Source organism: Oncorhynchus nerka, linkage group LG18 (genome assembly GCF_034236695.1).
Source record: "Oncorhynchus nerka isolate Pitt River linkage group LG18, Oner_Uvic_2.0, whole genome shotgun sequence".
Taxonomy (NCBI): Eukaryota; Metazoa; Chordata; class Actinopteri; order Salmoniformes; family Salmonidae; genus Oncorhynchus; species Oncorhynchus nerka.
Genome location: NC_088413.1, coordinates 81,518 through 91,550, shown reverse-complemented (window position 1 = coordinate 91,550; position 10,033 = coordinate 81,518). Strand labels below are relative to the sequence as shown.

The 10,033-nt window shown below is 49.0% G+C and overlaps 1 pseudogene; it reads right to left on the bottom strand.

Annotated features, from left to right (window-relative positions):
* Positions 1-2,643: 2,643 nt before the first annotated feature.
* Positions 2,644-10,033, bottom strand: part of LOC135561949 (sister chromatid cohesion protein PDS5 homolog A-like) — a 52,809-nt pseudogene continuing 45,419 nt past the window's right edge.

Here is a 10,033-nt window from a genome sequence, read left to right as displayed (position 1 = left end):
ATAAAGAACTGCACGATAGAGTAGAGACCCCCCACTCCCCCCCCCCCCCCCCATAAGGCTCTGGCCAAAAGTAGTGCACTGTATAGGAAATAGGCTGCCATTTTGTTTTTTTAACAACGCAGTCGGGAGTTATCAGTTTGGATTTGTTTTCTGAAGGAAACCGTCAGACCTGGGTTCAGATGCTATTTGAAATCTTTCAGCTTTAGTCTGCCAGATGGGAGGGGTTTGGAGTATTTTATTGGCTCGTGAAGCCAACTCAATCTAGCACAGAAAAAGGGGTTTGAAATGATATCGAGGTATTTGAACCGGGGTGTGGCCGGCGTACAATCACATGATTATTTATTGTGAGACTGTCAACGTTTACTTTTATTAAAAAAACAACCTGGAAAATCTACCTTTTCATGTTTTAATACATTTACACATCCCCTTTAAGGACCAGTCTTCATGTGTTTAATACATCCCCTTTAAGGACCAGTCTTCATGTGTTTAATACATCCCCTTTAAGGACCAGTCTTCATGTGTTTTAATACATCCCCTTTAAGGACCAGTCTTCATGTGTTTAATACATTTACACATCCCTTTAAGGACCAGTCTTCATGTGTTTAATACATTTACACATCCCTTTAAGGACCAGTCTTCATGTGTTTAATACATTTACACATCCCTTTAAGTCTAGTCTACCTGCTGGGGGTCTAGTCTACCTGCTGTAGTAACCTACTGGGGGTCTAGTCTACCTGCTGTAGTAACCTACTGGGGGTCTAGTCCACCTCCTGTAGTAACCTACTGGGGGTCTAGTCTACCTGCTGTCTACCTCCTGTAGTAACCTACTGGGGGTCTAGTCTACCTGCTGTAGTAACCTACTGGGGGTCTAGTCTACCTCCTGTAGTAACCTACTGGGGGTCTAGTCTACCTCCTGTAGTAACCTACTGGGGGTCTAGTCTACCTGCTGTAGTAACCTACTGGAGGTCTAGTCTACCTGCTGTCTACCTCCTGTAGTAACCTACTGGGGGTCTAGTCCACCTCCTGTAGTAACCTACTGGGGGTCTAGTCTACCTGCTGTAGTAACCTACTAGGGGTCTAGTCTACCTGCTGTAGTAACCTACTGGGGGTCTAGTCTACCTGCTGTAGTAACCTACTGGGGGTCTAGTCTACCTGCTGTAGTAACCTACTGGGGGTCTAGTCCACCTCCTGTAGTAACCTACTGGGGGTCTAGTCTACCTGCTGTAGTAACCTACTGGGGGTCTAGTCTACCTCCTGTAGTAACCTACTGGAGGTCTAGTCTACCTGCTGTAGTAACCTACTGGGGGTCTAGTCCACCTCCTGTAGTAACCTACTGGGGGTCTAGTCCAACCCTGTAGTAACCTACTGGGGGTCTAGTCCACCTCCTGTAGTAACCTACTGGGGATCTAGTCTACCTACTGGGGGTCTAGTCTACCTACTGGGGGTCTAGTCTACCTGCTGTAGTAACCTACTGGGGGTCTAGTCTACCTCCTGGGGGTCTAGTCCACCTCCTGTAGTAACCTACTGGGGATCTAGTCTACCTGCTGTAGTAACCTACTGGGGGTGTAGTCTACCTCCTGTAGTAACCTACTGGGGGTCTAGTCTACCTCCTGTAGTAACCTACTGGAGGTCTAGTCCACCTCCTGTAGTAACCTACTGGGGGTCTAGTCTACCTCCTGTAGTAACCTACTGGGGGTCTAGTCTACCTGCTGGGGGTCTAGTCTACCTGCTGTAGTAACCTACTGGGGGTCTAGTCTACCTGCTGTCCACCACCTGTAGTAACCTACTGGGGGTCTAGTCTACCTGCTGTAGTAACCTACTGGGGGTCTAGTCTACCTGCTGGGGTCTAGTCCACCTCCTGTAGTAACTTCCTGGAGGTCTGGGTTACCTGCTGTAGTAACCTCCTGGAGGTCTGGGTTACCTGCTGTAGTAACCTCCTGGAGGTCTGGGTTACCTCCTGTAGTAACCTCCTGGAGGTCTGGGTTACCTGCTGTCCATCTCCTACTTCCAACCAAGATGCATGAATTGATGAGCAAACGGAAGTATTGGAGAATCGACTCTTGATGGACAGTGGAATGTGTCTTGGTCTGAAGTATAACACAGTATTTTCTGCATAAAAATTAAATGTGAAAACTCATCCTGAAACATCTACATCAAGGCAGAAATAAAAACGCTTTTCTATATAGAAATAAACTTGCAAGGTTGTAAAAGAGAATCGCATTACATTTTAATTTCTGAACCGTTGGAATTTCTGAAGTCCTTTTAAAAAATACTTCCTTTAATTCAAGACAAGCAAGAAGAAACATTGACCGTAAGGCCAGGGGAGAGCAAGCGATCGCAGATCAGCTGGAATCCATCTCCCTGGGAAGGCCAGGGGAGAGCAAGCGATCGCAGATCAGCTGGAATCCATCTCCCTGGGAAGGCCAGGGGAGAGCAAGCGATCGCAGATCAGCTGGAATCCATCTCCCTGGGAAGGCCAGGGGAGAGCAAGCGATCTCAGATCAGCTGGTATCTCTAATGTCACTTCTCAGACCAAATGTGTAGAAGATGTTGTAACGTTCAACTAACTTGAAGCCCCCCCCCCCCAGTAATTAATTAAGTAATAATAGTATTTATAATAATAATAGTAATTAACCAACAGACTTAAATCTCAATACAAATTTTAATTTCAAAGTTCTCAATGTTTTGACTGCTAAAAAGATAACGAATGGAAAATAACAAGTCATGTTTGTCTCTTCATCAGTTATCCCCTGCTTGTACATCGCTTTTTCTGAAAAGTGCCCAAATTCCTTCTCTCCTTCCTCCCTTCCCTTCTCTCCTTCCCTCCTCAAACAAGTGTGAGAAAGAACTGTGTGTGTGTTTATCAGACAGCCAAACATACAGTATATATATATGGCTTAAGTACATAATAGCCAAGTTTTAAACTATATAAAATAAACACACTGATGATAGAGAGACAGGGCGATTGAGACAGGAAGGGGGACAGAGAGAGGGGACAGAGAGAGGGGATAGAGAGAGACAGGAAGGAGGGGACAGAGAGAGACTGGAAGGAGTGGACCGAGAGAGACTGGAAGGAGGGGACAGAGAGAGACTGGAAGGAGGGGACAGAGAGAGACTGGAAGGAGGGGACAGAGAGAGGGGATAGAGAGAAACAGGAAGGAGAGGAAGGAGGGGACAGAGAGAGGGGATAGAGAGAGACAGGAAGGAGGGGACAGAGAGAGACTGGAAGGAGGGGACAGAGAGAGACAGGAAGGAGGGGACAGAGAGAGACAGGAAGGAGGGGACAGAGAGAGACAGGAAGGAGGGGACAGAGAGAGACAGGAAGGAGGGGACAGAGAGAGACAGGAAGGAGGGGACAGAGAGACAGGAAGGAGGGGACAGAGAGGGACAGGAAGGAGGGGACAGAGAGGGACAGGAAGGAGGGGACAGAGAGGGACAGGAAGGAGGGGACAGAGAGAGACAGGAAGGAGGGGACAGAGAGAGAGACAGGAAGGAGGGGACAGAATTTAATAAGCAACAACTTGTTTTGTCATCAAAACCAGATTAAAACGGTTTGGAAATATTTCTTTTCAAAACAACTGCTCCACAAAAGATAAAGAGCAACGAAAACAATGTTTGAGATTAAGACCCACATACAATGGAGAATCAGATCAGGACTACGAGAGAGAGAGAGAGAGAGACAGAGAGACAGAGAGAGAGAGAGAAAGAGAGAGAGAGACAGAGAGAGTTTCTTTAGGGTCTTGATCTGGGCTGCAGTGGTCTGCTGTTTACCTGAAACAAGAAGAGAGGTCCTTAGAGACCTGCACAGTAAACACACACACCCTATTATTCTATATAGCAACAAAACAATAGACAGTTTAATTTCTTTAGCTGAAATGTGTAGGATCTGTCTCCCCTCACCTCACCAGGTCTAGGATCTGTCTCTCCTCACCAGGTCTAGGATCTGTCTCCCCTCACCAGGTCTAGGATCTGTCTCCCCTCACCAGGTCTAGGATCTGTCTCCCCTCACCAGGTCTAGGATCTGTCTCCCCTCACCAGGTCTAGGATCTGTCTCTCCTCACCAGGTCTAAGATCTGTCTCCCCTCACCAGGTCTAGGATCTGTCTCCCCTCACCAGGTCTAGGATCTGTCTCCCCTCACCAGGTCTAGGATCTGTCTCCCCTCACCAGGTCTAGGATCTGTCTCCCCTCACCAGGTCTAGGATCTGTCTCCCCTCACCAGGTCTAGGATCTGTCTCCCCTCACCTCACCAGGTCTAGGATCTGTCTCCCCTCACCAGGTCTAGGATCTGTCTCTCCTCCCCTCACCAGGTCTAGGATCTGTCTCTCCTCCCCTCACCAGGTCTAGGATCTGTCTCTCCTCCCCTCACCAGGTCTAGGATCTGTCTCCCCTCACCAGGTCTAGGATCTGTCTCCCCTCACCAGGTCTAGGATCTGTCTCCCCTCACCAGGTCTAGGATCTGTCTCCCCTCACCAGGTCTAGGATCTGTCTCCCCTCCCCTCACCAGGTCTAGGATCTGTCTCCCCTCCCCTCACCAGGTCTAGGATCTGTCTCTCCTCACCAGGTCTAGGATCTGTCTCCCCTCCCCTCACCAGGTCTAGGATCTGTCTCCCCTCCCCTCACCAGGTCTAGGATCTGTCTCCCCTCCCCTCACCAGGTCTAGGATCTGTCTCCCCTCCCCTCACCAGGTCTAGGATCTGTCTCCCCTCACCAGGTCTGGGATCTGTCTCTCCTCACCTCACCAGGTCTAGGATCTGTCTCTCCTCCCCTCACCAGGTCTAGGATCTGTCTCTCCTCACCAGGTCTAGGATCTGTCTCCCCTCACCAGGTCTAGGATCTGTCTCCCCTCACCAGGTCTAGGATCTGTCTCCCCTCACCAGGTCTAGGATCTGTCTCCCCTCACCAGGTCTAGGATCTGTCTCCCCTCACCAGGTCTAGGATCTGTCTCCCCTCACCAGGTCTAGGATCTGTCTCCCCTCACCAGGTCTAGGATCTGTCTCCCCTCACCAGGTCTAGGATCTGTCTCTCCTCACCAGGTCTAGGATCTGTCTCTCCTCACCTCTGCAGGTCTAGGATCTGCGTCACATCCTCAGCTTTAGGGATCTTGATGGAGTTTGGCTCCCCCGAGGGGGCGGAGTCCTGGGCAGGTGCCGCCCTCTTCCTGCCTTTGCCTGCCCCTCCTTCCTTCTCATTGGCCAGAGGGGAGGGTGTGGCCTTGGGGGGGCGTCCGCGGCGAGGTTTGGGGATGGTTGACGCACCTGTGGTGAGGTCAGAGGTCACTGTGTCCTCCTGAGAGATAGGATGTGAAGTTTTAAAAAAAAATATACAAAATTAGAGAAGGAAAAAATATGAGGTTTCACAGGGTTAAATGAACTAATGAGGTTTCACAGGGTTACATGTACTAATATGAGGTTTCACAGGGTTAAATGAACTAATATGAGGTTTCACAGGGTTAAATGTACTAATATGAGGTTTCACAGGGTTAAATGAACTAATATGAGGTTTCACAGGGTTAAATGAACTAATATGAGGTTTCACAGGGTTAAATGAACTAATATGAGGTTTCACAGGGTTAAATGAACTAATATGAGGTTTCACAGGGTTAAATGAACTAATGAGGTTTCACAGGGTTAAATGAACTAATGAGGTTTCACAGGGTTAAATGAACTAATATGATGAGGTTTCACAGGGTTAAATGAACTAATGAGGTTTCACAGGGTTAAATGAACTAATGAGGTTTCACAGGGTTAAATGAACAAATATGATGAGGTTTCACAGGGTTAAATGAACTAATGAGGTTTCACAGGGTTAAATGAACTAATATGAGGTTTCACAGGGTTAAATGAACTAATGAGGTTTCACAGGGTTAAATGAACTAATGAGGTTTCACAGGGTTAAATGAACTAATATGATGAGGTTTCACAGGGTTAAATGAACTAATGAGGTTTCACAGGGTTACATGAACTAATATGAGGTTTCACAGGGTTAAATGAACTAATATGATGAGGTTTCACAGGGTTAAATGAACTAATGAGGTTTCACAGGGTTACATGAACTAATATGAGGTTTCACAGGGTTAAATGAACTAATATGATGAGGTTTCACAGGGTTAAATGAACTAATATATGAGGTTTCACAGGGTTAAATGAACTAATATGATGAGGTTTCACAGGGTTAAATGACCTAATGAGGTTTCACAGGGTTAAATGAACTAATATGAGGTTTCACAGGGTTAAATGAACTAATGAGGTTTCACAGGGTTAAATGAACTAATATGAGGAGGTTTCACAGGGTTAAATGAACTAATATGAGGAGGTTTCACAGGGTTAAATGAACTAATGAGGTTTCACAGGGTTAAATGAACTAATATGAGGTTTCACAGGGTTAAATGAACTAATGAGGTTTCACAGGGTTAAATGAACTAATATGACGAGGTTTCACAGGGTTAAATTAACTAATATGACGAGGTTAAATGAACTCTAACATGATGAGCAAACCAACAATACCTTTGGGCCCAAAATCAAAAAAAAGGATTTTAACTGGGCTCTTTCTTTCTCATTTAATCTTTCCTCGATTCCTCTCTCCTTCTCAAAACGAATTGAAGGAGGTCTGAGGGGTCAGTTTAGGTGGTCTGAGGGGTCAGTTTAGGTGGTCTGAGGGGTCAGTTTAGGTGGTCTGAGGGGTCAGTTTAGGTGGTCGGAGGGGTCAGTTTAGGTGGTCTGAGGGGTCAGTTTAGGTGGTCGGAGGGGTCAGTTTAGGTGGTCTGAGGGGTCAGTTTAGGGGGTCTGAGGGGGCAGTTTAGGTCTGAGGGGTCAGAGTAGGGGGTCTGAGGGGTCAGAGTAGGGGGTCTGAGGGGTCAGTTTAGGGGGTCTGAGGGGTCAGTTTAGGTCTGAGGGGTCAGAGTAGGGGGTCTGAGGGGTCAGTTTAGGTCTGAGGGGTCAGTTTAGGTGGTCTGAGGGGTCAGTTTAGGTGGTCTGAGGGGTCAGTTTAGGTCAGGAGGAAACGAAGACGAGGCCTTTCCTTCTCTCTCACCTTCTTTCCGTCGTCCGTCTTGGTGATAACAGGGTTCTCTTCATTCTCTCTCGCCCCGCCCTCTGACGACTCCGTCACAACATCCCTACAGGACAGGAAGGGGATTGACATCAACAGGAAGTGTGAGTTTAGGCGTATGTCTATATTAATGGTGTGTGTTCAGGTGTAAAAATGTTTTGTTTTATTTTATTATAGTGTCATGCTTCTTCTAGGAAGCCTAGCCCGCAGGAGGAGGCCTAGCCTGCAGGAGGAAGAGGCCTAGCCTGCAGGAGAGGAGGCCTATAGCCCGCAGGAGGAGGAGGCCTAGCCCGCAGGAGGAGGAGGCCTAGCCCGCAGGAGGAGGAGGCCTAGCCCGCAGGAGGAGGCCTAGCCCGCAGGAGGAGGAGGCCTAGCCCGCAGGAGGAGGAGGCCTAGCCCGCAGGAGGACTAGCCCGCAGGAGAAGGACTAGCCCGCAGGAGAAGGACTAGCCCGCAGGAGGAAAACTAGCCCGCAGGAGGAAAACTAGCCCGCAGGAGGAGAACTAGCCCGCAGGAGGAGGACTAGCCCGCAGGAGAGGAGGCCTAGCCCGCAGGAGAGGAGGCCCAGCATGCAGGAGAGGAGGCCTAGCCCGTAGGAGGTACATGGCCTCTCCTCTTCATCACTCCTCAATCAGACAGTGCATGGTGGTCTGAAGGTGTGTTACCTTGTCTTGGTAACAGGAGAGCTGGGCTGGGAGTGGGTACTGGTGTCTCTATGTTAAGGTGTGGTTACCTGGGCTGGGAGTTGGTACTGGTGTCTCTATGTTAAGGTGTGTTACCTGGTCTTGGTAACAGGAGAGCTGGGCTGGGAGTGGGTACTGGTGTCTCTATGTTAAGGTGTGGTTACCTGGGCTGGGAGTTGGTACTGGTGTCTCTATGTTAAGGTGTGTTACCTGGTCTTGGTAACAGGAGAGCTGGGCTGGGAGTGGGTACTGGTGTCTCTATGTTAAGGTGTGGTTACCTGGGCTGGGAGTTGGTACTGGTGTCTCTATGTTAAGGTGTGGTTACCTGGGCTGGGAGTTGGTACTGGTGTCTCTATGTTAAGGTGTGGTTACCTGGGCTGGGAGTTGGTACTGGTGTCTCTATGTTAAGGTGTGTTACCTGGTCTTGGTAACAGGAGAGCTGGGCTGGGAGTGGGTACTGGTGTCTCTATGTTAAGGTGTGGTTACCTGGGCTGGGAGTTGGTACTGGTGTCTCTATGTTAAGGTGTGTTACCTGGTCTTGGTAACAGGAGAGCTGGGCTGGGAGTTGGTACTGGTGTCTCTATGTTAAGGTGTGTTACCTGGTCTTGGTAACAGGAGAGCTGGGCTGGGAGTGGGTACTGGTGTCTCTATGTTAAGGTGTGTTACCTGGTCTTGGTAACAGGAGAGCTGGGCTGGGAGTGGGTACTGGTGTCTCTATGTTAAGGTGTGTTACCTGGTCTTGGTAACAGGAGAGCTGGGCTGGGAGTGGGTACTGGTGTCTCTATGTTAAGGTGTGGTTACCTGGTCTTGGTAACAGGAGAGCTGGGCTGGGAGTTGGTACTGGTGTCTCTATGTTAAGGTGTGTTACCTGGTCTTGGTAACAGGAGAGCTGGGCTGGGAGTGGGTACTGGTGTCTCTATGTTAAGGTGTGTTACCTGGGCTGGGAGTTGGTACTGGTGTCTATGTTAAGGTGTGTTACCTGTGCTGGGAGTTGGTACTGGTGTCTATGTTAAGGTGTGTTACCTGGTCTTGGTAACAGGAGAGCTGGGCTGGGAGTGGGTACTGGTGTCTCTATGTTAAGGTGTGGTTACCTGGGCTGGGAGTTGGTACTGGTGTCTCTATGTTAAGGTGTGTTACCTGGTCTTGGTAACAGGAGAGCTGGGCTGGGAGTGGGTACTGGTGTCTCTATGTTAAAGTGTGTTACCTGGGCTGGGAGTTGGTACTGGTGTCTATGTTAAGGTGTGTTACCTGTGCTGGGAGTTGGTACTGGTGTCTATGTTAAGGTGTGTTACCTGGGCTGGGAGTGGGTACTGGTGTCTCTATGTTAAGGTGTGTTACCTGGGCTGGGAGTGGGTACTGGTGTCTCTATGTTAAGGTGTGTTACCTGGTACTGGTGTCTATGTTAAGGTGTGGTTACCTGGGCTGGGAGTTGGTACTGGTGTCTCTATGTTAAGGTGTGTTACCTGGTCTTGGTAACAGGAGAGCTGGGCTGGGAGTTGGTACAGGTGTCTCTATGTTAAGGTGTGTTACCTGGTCTTGGTAACAGGAGAGCTGGGCTGGGAGTTGGTACAGGTGTCTCTATGTTAAGGTGTGGTTACCTGGGCTGGGAGTTGGTACAGGTGTCTCTATGTTAAGGTGTGTTACCTGGTCTTGGTAACAGGAGAGCTGGGCTGGGAGTGGGTACTGGTGTCTCTATGTTAAGGTGTGTTACCTGGTCTTGGTAACAGGAGAGCTGGGCTGGGAGTGGGTACTGGTGTCTCTATGTTAAGGTGTGTTACCTGTGCTGGGAGTTGGTACTGGTGTCTATGTTAAGGTGTGGTTACCTGGGCTGGGAGTTGGTACTGGTGTCTCTATGTTAAGGTGTGTTACCTGGGCTGGGAGTTGGTACTGGTGTCTCTATGTTAAGGTGTGGTTACCTGGTCTTGGTAACAGGAGAGCTGGGCTGGGAGTTGGTACTGGTGTCTCTATGTTAAGGTGTGTTACCTGGGCTGGGAGTTGGTACTGGTGTCTATGTTAAGGTGTGTTACCTGTGCTGGGAGTTGGTACTGGTGTCTATGTTAAGGTGTGTTACCTGGTCTTGGTAACAGGAGAGCTGGGCTGGGAGTGGGTACTGGTGTCTCTATGTTAAGGTGTGTTACCTGGGCTGGGAGTGGGTACTGGTGTCTCTATGTTAAGGTGTGTTACCTGGTACTGGTGTCTATGTTAAGGTGTGGTTACCTGGGCTGGGAGTTGGTACTGGTGTCTCTATGTTAAGGTGTGTTACCTGGTCTTGGTAACAGGAGAGCTGGGCTGGGAGTTGGTA